Source organism: Bos mutus, chromosome 19, assembly GCF_027580195.1.
Source record: "Bos mutus isolate GX-2022 chromosome 19, NWIPB_WYAK_1.1, whole genome shotgun sequence".
NCBI classification, from domain to species: Eukaryota; Metazoa; Chordata; class Mammalia; order Artiodactyla; family Bovidae; genus Bos; species Bos mutus.
Genome location: NC_091635.1, coordinates 29738804 through 29758897, shown reverse-complemented (window position 1 = coordinate 29758897; position 20094 = coordinate 29738804). Strand labels below are relative to the sequence as shown.

General features: G+C 43.2%; 1 long non-coding RNA gene and 1 other non-coding gene across 4 annotated transcripts in view; one reads left to right on the top strand and one right to left on the bottom strand.

Moving 5' to 3' along the window:
• The window catches only part of LOC138992119 (uncharacterized), a 37501-nt gene that overhangs the window by 11057 nt on the left and 6350 nt on the right, over nt 1-20094 (bottom strand). Inside the window, exon 3 of one of the 3 annotated variants that reach the window (XR_011468007.1) lies at nt 16072-16172. The exons of 1 other annotated variant lie outside the window; for it this stretch is intronic. This is a non-coding gene — a long non-coding RNA (uncharacterized lncRNA). Of the gene's footprint in view, nt 1-5915; nt 16173-20094 lie in introns of those variants that run through there. One more of the 3 variants, XR_011468006.1, reaches the window with a different exon arrangement.
• Nucleotides 7882-7954, top strand: TRNAE-UUC (transfer RNA glutamic acid (anticodon UUC)). The gene has a single exon. It is a non-coding gene; the product is annotated as a tRNA-Glu (tRNA).

Sequence of the window (20094 nt, the reverse complement as noted above, 5' to 3'; positions counted from 1 at the left end):
AAAGAAATCCCAGGGCTGATCTCCTTCAGAATGGACTGGGTGGATACATACTTTTGATATGTGAAAGTAAATATTGCATGTCACCAAATTTTTTGTTTCAATACATTAAAGGTTTCCCAGTTTGTCTCATTATTTTTCAGCCTCCACTACTAGCTAAATCTAAGAACAAGATGAAAGTGTCAAAATGTGAGAGTTGTATACCTCACTGTGATATTGGACAGTATTATTAGTCTCACTTACATGTCAGAAAACTAAGACTCAGAGCGATGAAGTAACTGTAAAAAAAGTTAGCTGTCAGGCTCACAATCAATTTCCTAATCTCTAGGAATGGTTTTATCTCTGCCACATGACCCTTTCTGCCCCTCCCCTTGCCAAGGTTGATTGGTTTAGGACCAGACACATGACCCAAGCCAGGCCAATCAGACTGCTCCAGCATTTTTGACATGGAAATTGAAGGAAGAGACCAGGCCTTCTCTAATAGTAAAATTATGATCTGTTAGCTCATTGAAGAAGGAAATGGCAACCCACTCCGGTGTTCTTGCCTGGAGAATCCCAGGGACGGGGGAGCCTGGTGGGCTGTCGTCTCTGGGGTCGCACAGAGTCGGACACGACTGAAGTGACTTAGCAGCAGCAGTTCATATGAATAAGAGCTGCCAGAAGCCATGAGCTCCTCTCTGGGGAAAAGCTGAACTGAAAGAATAAAGGCCACGCATAGAGAGGGTTAAAATCCAGAGAGAAAAGAATGTCCTGAAAGCATTTAAGTCCCTGAGTTTGGTTATCCCCAGTTCTAGATATCCAGGATCAGATTTTATTTTCTTAGTTTCCAAAATCACTATGGATGGTGACTCCAGCCATGAAATTAAAAGACGCTTGCTCCTTGGAAGAAAAGCTATGACAAACCTAGACAGCGTATTAAAAAGCAGAGACATCACTTTGCCAACAAAGGTCCATATAGTCAAAGCTATGGTTTTTCCAGTAGTCATTTATGAATGTGAGAGTTGGACCATAAAGAAGGCTGAACATTAAGGAACTGATGCTTTTAAACTGTGGTGCTATACTCTTGAGAGTACCTCAGACAGCAAGGAAATCAAACCAGTCAATCCTAAAGGAAATCAGTCCTGAATATTCACTGGAAGGACTAATGCTGAAGCTGAAACTCCAATACTTTGGCCACCTAATGCAAAGAACTGACTCATTTGAAAAGACCCTGATGCTGGGAAAGATTGAAGGCAGGAGGAGAAGGAGACGACAGAGGATGAGATGGTTGGATGGCATCACCGACTCAATGGACATGAGTTTGAGCAAGCTCCAGGAGATAATGAAGGACCCCGAAGCCTGGCATGCTGCAGTCCATGGGGTCGCCAAGAGCAAGACATGACTTAGTGACTGAACAACAAGTATCCTTCCACTGGATTCCCTTTTTTGCCTTAGCTGGGTCAAGCCACCTAAACAATCAGCAACTGGCAGAACAGAGGCCTGGATCAGAGGGTCTGACTTCTGAGCCCATGCTCTTTTTGCTGCAGATCAAGTTCACCTGATCACTCAGATCTCGTCTCTGATGATGTGGGAACAAACAGTACAAAGCCACAGAAGTCAACCCTTCCACTTCACGTGATTCATACACATATTCAAACTCCATTTCTCACAGCGTGTGGGAAGCTGGTGTTCCCACTGATGTAGATTTCAAGATGACACGTGTGCCTAAGGGCATGGGTTTAGAAGGAAATGCTACACTCCCAGCTATGTGTCTACACTAGACTTGGGTGGCATGGTGAATAATCAGCCCCGTGAAACCACACCCAGGCAAGCTCGTACAGACTTGGAAGGATGGGAAGGGAAAACAGAGGAAGTGGAAAATCTGGGGGAAAAGAAAAGCAAAGGTAACAGGCCTCTACATGGTTATATGGTTTGCTGCTTCCAAAGTATTTTCCCACGTTATCTTGTTTTGGGTCCCACAGCAATCCTGGAGGAATAGAGAGCAGGTAAAGTATTACCTACATTTTACAGGGAAGAAAACTGGGGGAAGGTACCTACCACAGTGCCAGGGCATAGTGGGTACTCGGTAAACTCATTCGTTGATTCCATGTGCTACTGATGCTCAGTGACCGTTTGCAGAATGAACAAATGTGGCTCAGAAGCACGAAGTGACTTGTCCAGGGGCAGAAGTGTTACTCAAACTTGGGCTGTCTTGCTCTGCACTCCACTGCATGATGCTACATCTGCAACTGAGCATTTCTAACCACATCATGAATTCATGTCCTGCAGATTCAGAGACCTTAAATCCCCACTTCCTGAGAGAGGCACTTCTCAGATCTGCCAGCCCCACAGAAAGTTCTTAAGTCAGTGTTTATTGGCCCTAGAGACAATTAGATCTCACATTGAGAGGTCTTGCTAGTCAAGTAATCTGTTTCAGAAATCTATGCCTTGGACTTCCCTGGTGGTCCAGTAGTTAAGAAACCACCTGCCAATGCCAATGATTCCTGGTCCGGAAAGATCCCATATGCCTCAGATTAACTAAGCCCATGTCCCACAACTACTGAGCCCGTGCTCTAGAGTCCATGAGCTGCAACTAGAGAAAACCCACTCGCAGCAATGAAGACCCAGCACAAAAAACATAAATAAATAAAATTTTAATATGGAGAAATCTGTGCCTTGAGCGTGCACACACACACACACACAAACTGCTCAAGAAAAAAAATTACTGCAGGAGCTACGGAATTATTTATGGACCATACACACAGCACCAACCCCTTTTTGCTACTTTCAGTGCCATGTGAAGCTAATTCAAGGAGGCAGGAGGAATTCCACTGCCTAAGTCCTGTGGAGGTGAAAACCCTGCCCTTCTATTAGTAGATAATCTCAGGAGCAGAAAACATGATTTCTTCCAGGGAGCACATGAAGATGATTGAAGCCTGTCATTGCTTTATTCCCTTGTCACCAGAAGAATACAAGTTCAGAAATCACATGCAGAAATTAGATCAAAATGTAAATGGAGGCAGAGGCGTTGCTGTCAGTTGGGGAATCTCCAGCTGAAGTTGCAGGAGCTCTTCCTGCACTCCCTAGAAGGCATCTGTCACTGACTCCCCAGGCACATGACAGATGCTTTGGTTCCTTTTGGACAGGCAGAATCAGCTAGGTGCGAATCTCTAACTCAGATCTGCCTTGGACAACTGGAGGTCTGGCTGGATTCCAACCAGACCCAATCTTTAGGAAATAAATAGACTAATTGCCATGGGAAGATAAATGTTCTGTAAGGCAGACTCTTCCAGGTCAGCCGAGATCACCCTGGGATCCCCTTGGGCTTTCGGGTTAATGAGAACTCAGCCCTATTCCAGGTCTCAGAGTAGCTCTGAGCATTTGGTCATTCAAGCCAGCAATCCAGCAGAGCAACTGGGCAGTAGAGGCTAAATGCTTCAGCAGTGCAGCTGTCCTTTGGTTGATCACCTCAAACCCTAAGTGAAAAAATAGATGGTAAATTGCATTGGTCCCCTTAGATGGGTGAGCAGTCTCCAAAGAATTGATTGATATTCACCAAAGTCATCAAGAGGCTGACTTAGAGGGACTTCCCTGGAGATCCTGTGGCTAAGACTCTACACACCCAAAGCAGGGGGTGCAGGTTTAATCCCTGATCAGGGAACTAGATCCCACATGTGGCAACTAAGACCTGCAGCCAAATAAAAACAAATATGTATTATATATATATTATGTATATAAAATATTACATATAATATAATGTGTATAATATATATTTACTATATATAATATAATAAATATAATATATAATATCTATTTTATAAATGTATATATATTAAATAAAATATTATATATAATATAAATATATATAGTTTAAAAAGAGGGGCTGGAAATCAGAGAGCTAAATTGACCATTTATAATGAGGATGAAACTTTTCAGTGCAAGGAGTACCCCAACTTGACATTAGTCAGGTGCCAAGACCATAGGGCACCTTTTTCAGTTGGATGGTCCTAACTGACTTACTGGGCCAGCATCTCTTCAGCTTATAGAGTCACAAGGGCTGGCCAAGCTTCCCAAGAGGTCAGCAGTTGTTTTAAATTTTTAGCTTTTGGTAGCTGGCACTATCCATCCAGTTTTTACATCTTGTTTCTAGGAATGTATCCTGTAGCCAGGTGCACGTAAGTATATGTAAACTATATGACCAAATGCATTAACATGTTCAGTGCCACACTGCTTAGTGAAAAACTACGAACAACCCTCATGCCCATCACCAAGAAAATGACATAATGAATCATGGTATGTCCATATAGGGAACACAGGGCAGTCCTGAAGTGGCAGAGTGATATAAACAATGATATTCTATTGTTATTTTCTTTTAAAGGAGCTTCCTGGTGCTAGTGATAAAGAACCAAGCTGCCAATGCAGGAGACATAAGAGACTCGGGTTTGATCCCTGAGTTGGGAAGATCCCCTGGAGGAGGGCATTGCAACTCATTCCGGTATTCTTGCCTGGAGAATCCCATGGACAGAGTCTGGAGGCTACAGTCCATAGGGTCAGACTCGACTGAAGCAACTTAGCACGCACGCACATTCCTTTTTAAAGAATAGATGATGCAATAAGTGTATTTTTAGAGCTAGGGAAAAAAAAAAAACAAAAGAGTAGATAATACAGATGGATATAAACATACTTGAAAACATATGCTTCTCTACACATTTAATCCAGAAAAAAGCACAAGAAGCAGAAGAGAGAACTAAGGAGGAACAATTAATGTTCTCTTTATATCCTTTCATACAGTTTAAAATTCTTTACAATTGAGCACCTTTTATCTTTAAATATTTTGAAAACTTAAAAAAAAATTCTATTGCCTAATCTTTCTTCAGAATAATGTCAGCCCAGCATGTATTCCATCTGACTATTAACTGGACCATTAATTACCCAGTGAGTTTGCCAGTTGAATCTAAGAGGCCTCAGGGAATTATGACTCCAAGGCCCCTTCCCTGCCCACAATTGTAAAGGGGGAATGTTTACTCATTTGACCCCATTAGAGGCAGATGATCCATGTGGTTGTATAATCATTTCTTCCGAGAAACAGTGATGAGCAGAAAGCTGGGTCAGTTAAGGGAGACCAATTCATGTCTTTAATGCTTCTTCTGACCATCCTAATACAGACTATCAGAAGAAAAGTGAGGGGCAAAACATGGGGAGTTAAAGAATCAGAGTTTCAGTTTTGCAAGATGAAAAGAGTTCTCTTGATGGATGGAGGTGATAGTTATACAACAGTGCGAATGTACTTACTGCCACTGAACTGACAAATTTCATTATACACATTTTATCGTAATTAAAAAAAAAAGAATGCTTGCAGACAGCTACCCTTCCATTCAGCCTCGTTGACCAAATCAAACTGCTCATCCATTAGATAAGGATTTTTTTTAAAGCACATGGTAACAAGAAAATAAAACAAAAACAAACGCCCTATTTCTTTTTTGGGTGTTTTTTTTTAATTGAAGTATAGTTGATTTACAATGTTGTGCCAATTTCTGCTATACAGCAAAGTGACTCAGTTATACTTTCCATTATGGTTGATCATAGGATATTGAATATAGTTCCCTGTGCCAAACAGTAGGATCTTGTTGTTTATCCATCCTGCATATAATAGTTTGCTGCTGCTAAGTCGCTTCAGTCGTGTCCGACTCTGTGCGACCCCATAGATGGCAGCCCACCAGGCTCCCCCGTCCCTGGGATCCAGGCAAGAACACTGGAGTGGGTACATATAATAGTTTACGTTTTGCTAATCCCAGGTCCCAGTTCTTCTCACCCCCATCCCCTCCCCCTTGGCAACTACAGATCTGTTTTCTATATCTGTGGGCCTGTTTCTCTTTTGTAGATAGGCTCATTTGTGCCATATTTCCGATTCCACATGTAAATGAAATAGTATGGTATTTTTCTTTCTCTTCTGACTTCATTTCACTTAGTATGGTAATCTCTCGGTGTATCACCCTACTCCTTTTTTTAATGCATTCTCTCTGAAAGCAGAATCAAGGGCATCCACTGGCATTTTGGCAAATTAGGGACACTCACTCCTTAGAACAAAACAAAAACTCCTTCATACATTACCCATCTCTACAGAGCTCTTTTCTCTCCATTAACAGGGCATTATTTTAAAAGGAAAGATTGGTAGGACACCAGAAAGGGGGCCATTTGTAACTTGTAACCCTCTGGTAAAGAACCAGGATAAATGAAAATTAATTGCAAGCCCTCAGGGGTGGCAGGTGAATAATACATCAAAGCCTATAAAATAAAGGAGGGCCCTTCAGGGGGGCCCAACACAGACACCCCCACAGCTTCTCCTGCAGCACTCAGATCTCCTGCAGGTAATTGTCTCCTGAGTTTTCTCATCAGTCACTCATTAACATCCAGTTGTCTAGCCAAGTCACATAAGAGATGCCTGACTTAAGCCCACTCAGAAAAACCGCAGATGTGTGGCAAGTTCTGCACGTAGAAGTTCACTGATTGCAGGGAAATATCCGGTGAGCACGAGGGACAGACTGGCACTCAGTCCTTTTCCTGTTTTCCAGTCTGAACAGCCTACAGGTCTGGAAAAAAATGCTGTGTCCTTAGAGATTCTGGAAAAAAATCTTAAGTAGGAAACATACTGAAAAAATCTTTTGAGCCAAAACAGGCCTAGGTCCACTTCGTCTTTCTCACCCAGAAGTCACCTGCTTCCTTTGCTGCTTCCTTTCCTTTCCTTTAACTTCCTTGGGTCTCAATTTTGCCATCTGTAAAGTGGCAGAATACTAGTGCCTATCTCACATGGTTGTCGTGAAGGCTGAATGAGTGAGGTGTTTAGCACAGAACCTGGCACAAGGCACTCAACCAATATTAGAGAAGCACCGCCATCACCATCGCCACCTTCATTATTTTAGGCATTTCCAGTCCTATTCTGGCCTCAGTCACAGCCAGCTCTTCACCCACCCCATTCTCTTTTAATCATTATTTATCGCCGATCTGGAAATATTTTCCTTGGCTCCTGTTCGTCCTCTCCACAGATTTTCTCCATATATTATCCACTTCAACAGCAAGAGCCTGATCAAGGTCATTTTCACAACCCCTCTATCTTACTAGCAATCACTGAACTGAACAGCACACAGGCTAGAGGTAATTATGGCTCTACTTAAAAACAGATGACCTTGGAAAGCTGTATTTGAGAGGCAGAGGTAAGATGACCAGCCATCGTGGGTTGCCTGGGGCTGAAGGGGTTCTCAGGAGGTGAAACTTTCAGTACCAAATACAAAACGTCTTAGCAAATAAGGACAAGTTAGTCACCAAGGGCAGAAAATCATAATGCAGGCTCTGTAGCCTGGATTCAATTCTGATCCTTCCACCCCTTAGCTTTGTAATCTTGGGCAAGACACATAACTTCTCTGAACCTCGGTTTTCTCATCTGTAGAATGGAGAGAACCAAAGTACCTCCATAGGATTATTGTGAGGATTAAATGCGTTAATGAACATAAACAGCTCAGGATAGTACCTAGCATGTAGTATGCTATGTGTGATCGTGTGATGTATGTCATAGTATATGTCACATACTACTAGTAATTCAAAGTTGTGCAATATCAAAGCATAATCCAAATGTAAAATAAAATCTCTGTTTTGACCAGACACAATCTAACCTGGATCTTTAACTGAATTTTGTTTGTTCAGTATTTTCCTTCTAACTGAAAGGTACAAAAGCAGAACTAGCCAATCTTTTGTTCTCCCCAAACGTAAAATCCAGGTGTAGTCTTTGATGCAGAACTGGTTTTGGCCCGAAGCACCTATATACATCTGCTATACAGATCAACCATTGCTAGCCAGGAGTCCTCATTTCTACTGTTGATCGATCCTGAATTAAGAATCGTCTAGAGGAATTTCCTGGCAGTTCAGTGGTTAGAACTCGGCACTTTCACTGCTGAGGGCCCAGGTTCAATCCCTGGTCAGGGAACTAAGATCCCATAAGCCATGTGGTGGGGTCAAAAAAAGAAAAAAGAAAAATCCAAACACCTTTACTATACCATACTAGAATCATCAGGACAATGTAGCTCTCCTTTTACTAGAAAACTCCATTATTTGGAATCTTCTCTTCTCCCAAACACTCTGTACACTATCACACCATTTTAGATAAAAGACTTGAGCCTCTCAGATTTTGGTATTCTTGGAGGGTCCTGGAACCAATCATCCACCCTCCTAAATATACCAAGGAAATGACTATTCCGTACTAGGGAAGCCAGTCCCAGTGATGTATTTACAGCACAAAGGTAAAACAGTTGTTCTGAACTGTGTCCCTCCAAAAGATATTGCAGGTAGGATTCTGCACCCAATTACAATAGGTGATTATTCTCCCCACACCATCAAGCAATTCTCTGATACCAGCTGGGAGTCATACAAGTAAACTCAATTTAGATGTTATCTATCTGGAGAAAACATCAGACCCCACAGGTTAAGGGCTCAGTCCTACAAGACTGTCCCCCACCCCACTTGCCAATTGCCAATTCCAAGTCCAGGTTGTCACCTACCTGTGCACGTGTGTGTGCTAAGTCATTTCAGTCGTATCAGACTTTTGCGACCCTATGGGCTGTAGCCCACTGGACTCCTCTGCCCATGGGATTCTCCAGGCAAGAGTATGGGAGTGGGTTGCATGCCCTCCTCCAGAGGATCTTCCCGACCCAGAGATTGAACCCACATCTCCTATGTCTCCTGCACTGGGAGGTGGTTTCTTTACTGTGAGAGCCACCTGGGAAGCCCAACCAGCTTTCTGGATTGAAACTTCGATGACCACCTCCTTGGATTTGATTAATTTGCAAGAGCATAACAAACTCAGAACTCTTAGAAACTTACTTACTACAGATTTATTATAGAAGGATATAACTCAGGAAGAGCCAGATGGAAGAGATGCATAGCGCAGGGCGAGTGGGAAGGACATTCTCCCTGAGCACTCCACCCTTCCTGAATCATGTGTTCACCAACCCAGAAGCTCTGCACACCAAGTCCTGTTGGGTTTTTACAGAGGCTTCACTACATGGACATAATTGATTAAGTTATCAGCCACTGGTGATTGAACTCAAACTCTAGCCCCAGTCCCTTTTCCTGAGGTTGGACTGGGGAAGACTGAAAATTCCAACCCTCTGATCACCTGGTTGTATTTTCTGGCAACCAGCCCGCATCCTTAGAGGCCATCCAAAAGTCACTTCTTTTACATAACTCCATGCTGGCCACCACTGAGGAAGAAAAGATAAGGCATGCCCTTTCATAAAAGAGTCGGACACTACTGGGTGACTGTTTACTCATGCACTGTAAATCCAAGGTGGTATCAGGGAAGACTTCCTGGAGGAGGTGGACCTTGAATGACAAATAAGTACTTAGACCAATGGAAATGAGAAAAGGGATAACCCAGGGACAGGAACAGAGCAGGCAAATGCATGAGACAGGATGGAAAGAGCAAGAACTGTTATCACCCTCTATTTGTTGGGTCATGGTCTACCTTAAGGGAAGTGGTAGGACAGATGCTTGGGAAGGTAGATTGGGAGGTGATCCTCCAAGGCATTGAATACCAAGCACATAATAAAGATCCAATAAACCGGAATCTTCAATAAAATGGATGCTTATTTTGTTTGTTTGCTTGTTTCTGTACTTTTTTAAAAGATGCAAATTTTAAGTGATATTAATCTATTGGACAGAATTTCTCTATTGAGGCACAAGATATGTGACTGTTTCTAGTATACTGCCTGGTGCACAGTAGGTGATCAATAGATATATAAGCTAAAATTTTAAAATATTAGTCAAGGAAATCTTACAATCCATGCTTCAGTACAGGAAGTGATTCTGAAATGATGGAAGTAGTCCTACCATAACCTCAATCTATCTGTGTGTCAGAATTTTCCTCCTTTTTTCTAAAGAGGGTATTGTCTTTTGACACATCTGTCTGTGAAAACCATGATCCCCTATAGTGTCATTAAACAAATGCTTATCTAGAATCCTTTATATGTCAGGCAATGATTCAGGCACGAGTGATAGATGTTGGAAAACAAGACAGAAATGTCCCTGCCCTCCTGGGGGTTCTAATCTAGCCAGAGAGACAGACCACAAACAAGCGAATAGATAAATGAGTAAACAGAATGATGTTTGATAGCAATAGGACTATGGGAAATATAAAGCAGGGTGAATAATTGATTCAAAATTCATTTAAACAAGATATATGAGCATCTACGACAAGCTAGGCACTGGTGGGTACTGGAGATAAATCAATGAGCAAAACCTGACTGATGGGGACTTCCCTGATGGTCCAGTGGCTCCCTACGCAGGGGACCCAGGTTCAATCTCTGGTCCAGGAACCAGATCCCACATGTCACAACTCAAGATCCTGTACACTGCAATGCCACAACAAAGATCAAATATCCCACGTGCTGGAACTAAGACCGGGCACAACAAATAAATGTTAGAATAATTTTTTAAAGGGATAGCCTTTTTAGATTTTTTTTTTAAACAAAACCTGACTGACAGATCCCTGCCCACTGGATCTTCATTCCAGCTCCCAGACATGGTAGAGGGTATCCAGTAGAGGGAGGGATCCTATTTTAGAAGCAGTGATGGGGGATGCCTCTTTGAGGAAGAGACTTCTGAGCTGCAGAGGAAGTCCCTCCAAGAACCTGGCAGGCAGAAGAGCAGATGCAAAGGTCCTGAGGCAGGAAGGTGGCCAGCAGAGCTGAAGTGAAGCAGGAGGGAACAGACACTCTGTGGAAAAATCCCAAATTTCCAAATTCTATTTGGGTAAGGGAGTCCTGGGACATGGGTCTAGGAGTGGGGATGGGAGATGGGAAGTTTCACATCCTTCTTCCACTCACCCATTTTTCCGATGCCTGGGACAGAACCCTGAAAGGGACATGTTCAGCTTTCAGAGGACAGGTGAGGCAACACTGGTGTGCCCCCACCCTCCAGGGCAGCAGCCCATCAGTCCTCTCCAAATTTTAGAGGCTTCCTCTGCTACATGCATTTCCACTCCCTCTAGTAAGGGAGTGGAGGCATCCAGGGCAATGTGCTATAACAGTTATAACTAGCTTCACACCACCACCCCACCACCACCATCCCCGAATCCTAGCCAGCCACCTGTCACTTCTCTGCTTTGTTAGAGCTTAGAGTTTGTCGGTTCTCAGGTGCAAAAGAATGTGACATGAGCTGTGTTTTGATCTGCTTTGCTTGGTTCTGCTTTCTTTTGCTTGGTTTTGCTTTCTCCACCTAGGGAATTCCTCCCACCCCCAAGCAGCCTAGACAAACTCACTTTCATTCTTGTGTATTTTCCACCTCTGGGTGTGAAGCTGTCAGACCTGACAACCAGCAAAGAAAGCCATCTCTACAAGGACAGCTTCTCTGCAAAGGTGTAACACGATGCTTTTGGAGGTAATTTACACTGGAAGTAGATGTTGAAAGTTACTCTTAATTTGCAGCTCACTGGCATTTCACACCAGGACTCACTGGTCCTTGAGGTAAGGGGCCAGGTCAGTAATGCCTTTTGCACCTTTCTCTCTCTCTGTCTCTCTGTCTCTCTGTCTCTCTCTCTCACACACACACACACACAGAGTGATTTGCCACCTTTCATTGTACTTCAGAGGGGAAAGAGGAATTCAGAGCCACAAACCCAGAACTGGCAGCAGGTACGGGGTGAATCAAGACCTTCACTTCAAAGGTCCTGACACTCATCATGGTGTAATAACAACCAGCCTCCCTCGCCCCAGGGCTCAGTGCTTCCTCTGCTCCCCAGCCACTTCTGGGAAGGCTCTTCCACACCTACCAGAGAGCTGAGAAACTGGCTTTGTTCCTTAAATTGGAAGAGCTTCCATCCACCATGGATCAAGAGGTGCCAAGGTGAGAACTTGGAAGAAGCCCGATCCTAAATCAGGTTGGACAGTTGCCTCTTTGGAAATGGCAGTTTTCTAGAAGCTGGTGGAGTCAATGTTGTCTGCCTGATGAACAGTCTTGGAAAGAATCTTCTAGGTAGAAAAACTGGGATGCCAAGAGAGCAGAAACACGAGTTTCCAGCCCTGGGAGGAGACAGTGGGGTCACCAAGGAATGGCTTAAAGAGACTTCACCCATTCCTGTAACCAGCCAGCCCTGTTCCCCAGCTTTGATGTGGACTATTGATTGATACTGACTATTTCCAATTTTTTCTAAAGGGCAGGTCACTACTCCCACCAATTTTTATCCAGGAATCCTTTAAGCCCTCCTGGATAGAAATTTTGAAATGTTTATTTGTTTTATTTTTGACTGCATCAGGTCTTAGTTGCGGCACGTGGACTCTTTTCTTGCGGCATGGACTCCAGAGTGCGCAGGCTCGGTAGTTCCGTGACATGTGAGATCTTATTACCCTGATCAGAGATAGAACCCATTTCCCCTGCACTGGAAGACTGCTCCGTAACCAATGGATCACCAGGGAAGTCCCCTGGATAGAAATATTGAATCCACGATGATAAAATAATTAATAAAATAATAATAGTAATAAGGAGGCTGGCGGTCCAGTGATTAGGGCTCATTTCTTTTCTGACACAGCCCAGGTTCAAGCCCTGATCGAGGCATTAAGATCCTGTAAGACTCGAGGCCTGGCCAATAAAAAAGTAATATTACTCAGAAACCCCTCAAGGCCCTCTGTTGTCCACACTCCCAACCTCAAAATATTTTATATTTATAGAATCCTTCACAATTTCTCCACCCCTTCCCCCACAAGTTATTGCTTTAAATTTCATGACAAACCCTTGAGTTCATATGTAGGTGTTAGCCCTTTTCTACTGCAGAGGAAACTGATGCTGGGAGAGGTTAAGTAATTCATCCAAGGTCACCCTGCCACCATACAGGAAGTGGTGAAATAGGGACTCCGGTCCAAGCATCCAGATTCCCAGTTCAAAGGGCTTACCACTGTGTTCCTTTGCTTCCCAGAACCTCAGATCCACACAGATCTTGGTGGTTGGCAAACGGAGACCACATGTGTCTAGGCTGGCCGGGGAAGAATGTAACAGGCATTCCCACCAGAGGCAGCAGAGGCTCTGTGACAGCCTTGTTGCAGTGATTAAATCATCCTGTGCCAGTGACAGATTAGAAGATTGGGAGGCAGGTGGACTAGGAACCTGGAAGCGCCTTTGGGACAGCCCAACCCACATGAACCATCCATCACTAGGAACTGGCAGGACCCATGGGCTTCTCCGGCCCCTCCGAGGACCAGACAGCAGAGGCCCTGATGAGACAGATGTTATCCCCTGCCATTTGCATCTAAAATTCCTCATTTCTTGGCAGGAATTGATGGAGGAGGCATAAAGGAGTGGTATAATGGGGTTGGCATTTTTAATTCCTTTCTGACCCCCATTTAGGGCAGCCTCAAGGGGGAAGTTCCCCAAGGGTCAAATGACTTTAGGTGATGAGCATGAATACAATTAGACAACTCAGCCAAGAGGTGTCAGAGGCCTGTGGAGGGCCATTTGGCAGAATCACACTTTTAAATGAATGAATTTATCCTACAAATATATTCTCTCATGGGCCAAATGAAGCATTCACAAAGACATTCACTGTAGCACTTGTCCATGTAGCAAACAAATAAATATTAAACACTGCAGATATAGCAGGAAACACGCCAAAGCAGTTGCTCTGATGAGCTTTCCTTCCAGAGACGAAACACTTATTTATTCATCTAATAAATCTTTACTGAGCCCCTACTATATGCTAGGCATTGTTCTAGGATAGTGTTGCCAAATAAAATATAGGCTACCTAGCTAAATTTGAATTTCAGATAAACACAATATTTTTTTTAATTTTTTTTATTTTTGACTGTGATGGATCTTCACTGCAGCACAGGCTCAGTCGTCATGGCTTAGTTCCCCCAAGGCATATGGGATCTTAGTTCCCTGACCAGGAATTGAACCTACATTCCCTGCATTGGAAGGTAGCTTCTAAACCACTGGACCACCAGAGAAGTCCTCAAATCACAATATTTTTTTAGTGTATCTGTGTCCCTGGGGAGGGATGGACTGGGAGTTTGGGGTTAGGAGATGCAAAGTATTACATATAGGATGGATAAACAACAAGGTTCTACTGTATAGCACGGGGAACAATATTCAACATCCTGGGATAAGCTGTAAAGGAAAAGAATATAAAAAAGAATGTGTATGTGTGTATAACTGAGTCACTTTGCTGTACAGCAGAAATTGACACAACATTGTAAATCAACTATACTTCAATAAAAACTAAAACAAAACCAAAAAAACTATGTCCCAAATGTCCTGCCCTCTTGGGATGAAAGTATGGGAAATTCTTACACTAAAAAATTCACTGTTCATCTGAAATTGAAATTGAGCTGGAAAGACTGTATTTCAATATATTAATTCTGGCAACCCTATTCCAAGAACATTGTTTATAGTTCAGAAACACCTTCAGTGTCAGTCAACAGGGAACCTGTTAAGTAAATTATAGAAAATCCAAACAATGGGAAATCATTACCCAAAAAATAATAAAGTAGATCTGTATGGTGATTTAGAATGATTTCTACAATGCAGAATTAGGTAAAAAGAGGAAAGTTCAAAATAGTATACAAGTTATCTCACCATCTGGTGAAGAAAAAGAAATATGGAGACATGTACATATGTGTTCATCAAAGCACAGACTGTCTTGGGAAGATGCCCAGAGATGGATAACTGCTTGCTTCTGCGGAAGGAGAACAAGAAAACTTGGGGGAAACAACAGTACCCCTCAGTACTTTGAATTTTGAAATAAATCCATATATTACTTATTTTAAAACAACTTCTTTTGGGCTTTCCTCTTATCCCAGTGGGTAAAGAATCTGCCTGCAATGCAGGAGACCTGGGTTTGATCCCTGGGTCAGGCAGATCCCCTGGGGAAGGAAATGGCAACCTATTCTAGTATTCTTGCCTGGAGAACCCCAGAGAAGCCTGGCAGGCTACAGTCCCTGGGGTTGCAAGGGTCAGACATGACTTAGCATCTAAACTACCAAACAACTTCTTTTACCTGTGTGTGTGTTTTAAGATATTTCGACTGGCAGGGTTGTACGATTCTTGGAAAGAGTTACCATAGGCTCCCTGAGGTCTTTGACACAATTCCAGGATGGTCCAGGAGGCAGGAGAAAGGACACAAGGACCTTGGAGGGTCACTCAAGTTCAACATCAAAAACCAAGGCATACCTGTAGGACCAGGTACCTAATTTTCAGGACCTAATACAACATGGTAACCCCTTGTTCATAAATTATTAAGAATTCCAAAAATGGTAATAGCAGAGCTTTGAATCAAGTATGAGTTCCTTTTACATAAAACAGAGAAAACCCACACCACAGGTGCTGGTGGATTTCTTCGAATAAGGACACTGGGAACATAATTCCTCACACAGCCATTTTCCACACTCACCACTGCTCCAGTCATGAGATCAGAAGTGAAACCAAAGGAATAAAATAAATATAAATCAAAGCCAACCATGTTAATAAAAGGGGTCTAAGGTTCAGTGCGACAGGCGGAACATTAGAATTCAGATAGCTTTAGGCTCTTCCCGGACAAATTACACAAATTGCTGTCAGAAGTGTCCCAAGGTTCACACAAAATATGCCTTCTGGCCCATTTAACTCCCATTTCCCGGCAGTAAATTATTAACTGAACAAGGTCGAGCTGGTACAGCTGTAGCCCTAACACAGGCTGACATCCACATGGAAGACCGCTTGATAATTTGTAGTGAAAGTGACCCACACTAAATCCATCTCTCCCTGAACTGCAAGGGAAGAATCCTGGATACAGCATCCCACCTCCATTTGGAACCGGTACAGAGTCCCCATCAGGGGACTGCAAGGTGACCCTGCAGCCCCAGAGCAGCACCTCATAACCCAGCAGTCAGCGACCTTGTAGGGCCAAGGACACCAGAGGGAGGCCTCCAGTGGGTGAGAAGGGAAAAGGAGGAGGTCGGGAAAGGAAAGAGAGAGACTCTGGGAGAAGAGAGTACCAGCTAAAGAGGGAGGGATGAAACGAGCAAGAGAGAAGAAATAACAAGCTTTCAGACAAAATCTGTGGTTCTTCAGCCTCCTCACCACCACCATCTCAGCTTCTGGAAGTCCTTCCGGTTCTTGAGGCTCAGCTCAAAGGGCACTTCCTCCAAGGAGCTTTCACTGATTGCCACAAAACCATGTTACTACAAAAAGAAATAATAACATTGATGGAGAGTGTACCGCATGCCAGCTGCTTCATCTCATTTAATCCCCTAAACCCTTTGAAGTAGACACTATTGCCACCCCAGTTTTTCAAAGAAACCAAGGTACAGAGAGGTTTAGTAACCTGCCCAAGGTCACACAGGTGGCAGATGGTAAAGCTAGAACCAGAGAGTCTGACTCCAGAGCTCTCACTTTTTACCATTCAGGGCTACCATTTCCTTCTTCTGCCCCATCTGTGCCCTCCAGTGGCTCAGACTTTGCTTGTGACTCAAATTTCACCTCTCTACTCCCGTCTCTAGGACACTGTCTCACTCATACCCCTGTTTCTCCAGGAACCCAACCAATATCTAGCACATAGTAGGTACTCATGAGAAGTGAAGTTGCTCAGTCGTGTGCATCTCTTTGCTATCCCATGGACTGTAGCCTACCAGGCTCCTCCATCCATGGAATTTTCCAGTCAAGAGTACTGAAGTGGTTTGCCATTTCCTTCACCAGGGGATCTTCCCAACTTGGGGATTGAACCCAGGTCTCCTGCATTGCAAGCAGACGCTTTACCCACTGAGCCACCAGGGAAGCCCAGTAGGTACTTAGTAAATATCAATTTCATTTCTTTCTCTCATCAGACACATGTACAAAAAGTACATTTAAGCAAAGAGTAGGACATGGTTGAGCAACTGAGCACACACACACAAGCTACAGACAGGGAGAAAATATTTACAAATCACATACCCAACACAGGATTCATATCCAGAATGTATAATGAACTCTCATAACTGAACAATAAGAAGATAGGCAACTTGATTTACAAAGGAGCAAAAGGACTTCCCTGATGGTCCAGAGGTTAGGAATCCGCCTGCCAACCCAGGGGACACAAGTTCATCCCTCCTTCGAGAGGATTCCACACACCACAGGGCAATTAAGCCCATGTGCCACAACTACTGAAGCCCACATGCCCAGAACCCGTACTTGGAAACCAGAGAAGCCACTGCAATGAGGACCCGTGCACCACAGTGAAGAGTAGCCCCTACTCGCAGCCACTGGAGAAAGCCCTCGCGCAGCAACAGAGGCCCAGTGCAGCCACAAATAAATACATTTTTAAAAAATAAGCAAAAGATATGAACAATGCTTCACCAAAGAGGAAATAAGGATGGCAAATAAGTGCATGAAAAACTGTTCAATATCATTAGTCATTAGGGAAATGCAAATTTAACCTCTGATGAGCTATTACTACACAAGTATTAGAGTGACTAAAATTTAAACTGCTGACAGTACCAAAATCTGGCCATGATGTAGAACAACTAGAGCTCTCATACATTGCTGGTGAGGATGCAAAATGGAACAGCCACTCTGGAAAGTAGTTTGGCGGTTTCTTACAAAGCTGAGTATATATACATTTACCCCATGACCCAGTAGTCCCACTCCTGGGCATGTATTCTGGAGAAATGAATATTTACGTCCACACAAAAACCTGCACGTGTATTTATAACATCTCTGTTCATAATTGCCAAAAACTAGAAATAGCCCCAAATGTCTTTGAATGGATCAAGAAACCAAGTCCATCCAGACAATGATGTATAACTCGGCGATAAAAAGGAACAAACTTTTGGCACAGAAAACCTGGATGGAGCTCAAAGGGCTTTATCCTGAGTGAAAGAAACCAGTCTCTAAAAGTTCCGTGTTGTGTGATGCCATTTGTTTGACATTCTCAAATAACAAAACTATAGGGAACAGATCAGTGGTTGCCAAGGGTTAGGTATGGAGAAGTGTGGAATAAAGGGATAGCACAGGGAGTTGTTTGGAATGATGGAGCAATCCTGTATCCTGATTATGGGAATGGTGATATAAATCTATACATGTGTCAAAATTCCTGTAACTACTCACTAGAATGGCTATAATCAAAAAGACAGGACTTCCTGGGTGGTCCAGTGGTTAAGAATACGCCTGCCAATGCAGGGGACATGGGTTTGATCCCTGGCTGGGGAAGATTCCACATGCCGAGGGGCAACTAAGCTTGAGAGCCACAAAACTGAAGCCCGTGCCTCTAGGGCCCATGCAACGCAACAAGAGAAGCTTAACGCAACGAGAAGCCCTCACACCACAGCTAGAGTCGCCCCTGCCCACCACAACTAGAGAAAGCCCACACACCGCAACAAAACCCATCACAGCCAAAAATTCAGTAAGTAAGTAATTTTAAAAAGACAAATAATAAAAAGTGTTGGTGAGGAGGTGGAGAAACTGGAACCATCATACATAGCTAGTGGGAATGTAAAAGGAGGCAGCCACCCTAGAGAATAGTTCAGCAGTTCCTCAAAAAGTTAAACATCCAATTGGCTTTTAGCTATAAGCCCAAGAGAATAAAAGCATATTTCCATAGAAAAATTTGTACACAAATGTTCATAGCAACATTATTCTTTTTTTTTCCCCCTTTTTAGCCAAGCAGCTTGTGGGATCTTTGTTCCCCAATCACACCCCCTGCCGTGGAATACCAGAGTCTTAATCACTGGACATCCAGAGAAGTCCCCCAGCATTATTCTTAACAGCCAAAAACTAGAAAATGCGCATCAACTGATGAATGGATAAACAGAATGTGATACATGCAGACAGTGGAATATTATTCAGTCTTTAAAAAGGAATAAAGTACTGATACATGCTACAACATGGATAAATCCTGAAAACATTATGTAAGTAAAACAGGCCTGACACAAAAGGCCATATATTGTGTAATTCCATTTATAGGAAATGTCAAGAATTATACAAATAGGGATTTCCCTTGATGGTCCAGCAAAGACTCCACACTCCCAATGCAGAGAGTCCAGGTTCAATCCCTGGTCAAGGAACTAGATGTCACATGCTGCAACTGAAGATCCAGCATGCTGCAACAAAGATCAAAGATTCCGAGTGCCACAAGCAAGACCCAGCACAGCCAAATAACTGAATAAATATTAAAGGAAAAATACACAAATACACAGAGACAGAGAGTAAATCCATGTTTGGCAGGGCTTTGGGGAAGGAATAAATGAGGAATAACTACTAATGGATATGGGGTTTCTTTGGGGAATGATGAAAATATTCTGGAATTAGTGGTGATGTTGCACAGCTTTGTAGATACACTAAAAGCCACTTAATTGTGCACTTTAAAGGGTGAATTTTATGGCATGAGAATTATATTGACAAAAAATTCATAGAACTCTATACCCGCAGGAAAAAAATAAAGTTAAAAAGTCAAATTTAATACAATTAAGTATTATGCCTGGAGGGTAGGAACCAGGTTCTTACCTACTGTGTAAGGTGCCTCACACACTAACCATTTTGGACAGGAGTTCCCAAACTTGACTACACCTTGGAACTTCCTGGGGTGGGGGTGATATTTAAAAATTGTGATGCTTGGCAACCACCCCTAGACATTCTGATTTAATTGGTTTGGGGTGAAATCTGGGTATTGAGCATTTTTAAAGCTTCCCCAGTAATTCTAATATGCAGCGAAATCTGAGAACCACTGGCTTAGGAAATAATTGATGAACAACCATTCCCGAGAGCCAAAAGCCAGCCCTCCTCCCCTCCTCCATCTCAGAGCGGTCAGATCAGATTTGTCCTTGGCAAAGAGAACAGCTACAATCATTCCTGCTGTTCACTGTGCCAGACAGAAACAAATCTGAACATTCTTTCCAGTTCCTTAAGGGCCACTGTTCTCTCTGGCATGGTTGATGAGACCACCAGCAGTTCTGAAGGAAGGTTTGCTCTGTCATGCTCTGCTCCTCCATCTTCCCCAGACTCTCTCTCAGGCTGCCTGGGTTAGCACCTGGGGCTGGGGAAGTGAAGGAGTCCACTTAATAAAATCATGCTCAGCAGGGTGTAGCAGGCTTTCTGAGTGACCTTTCCCAGGAAATTCATGTTTTCAAAGCT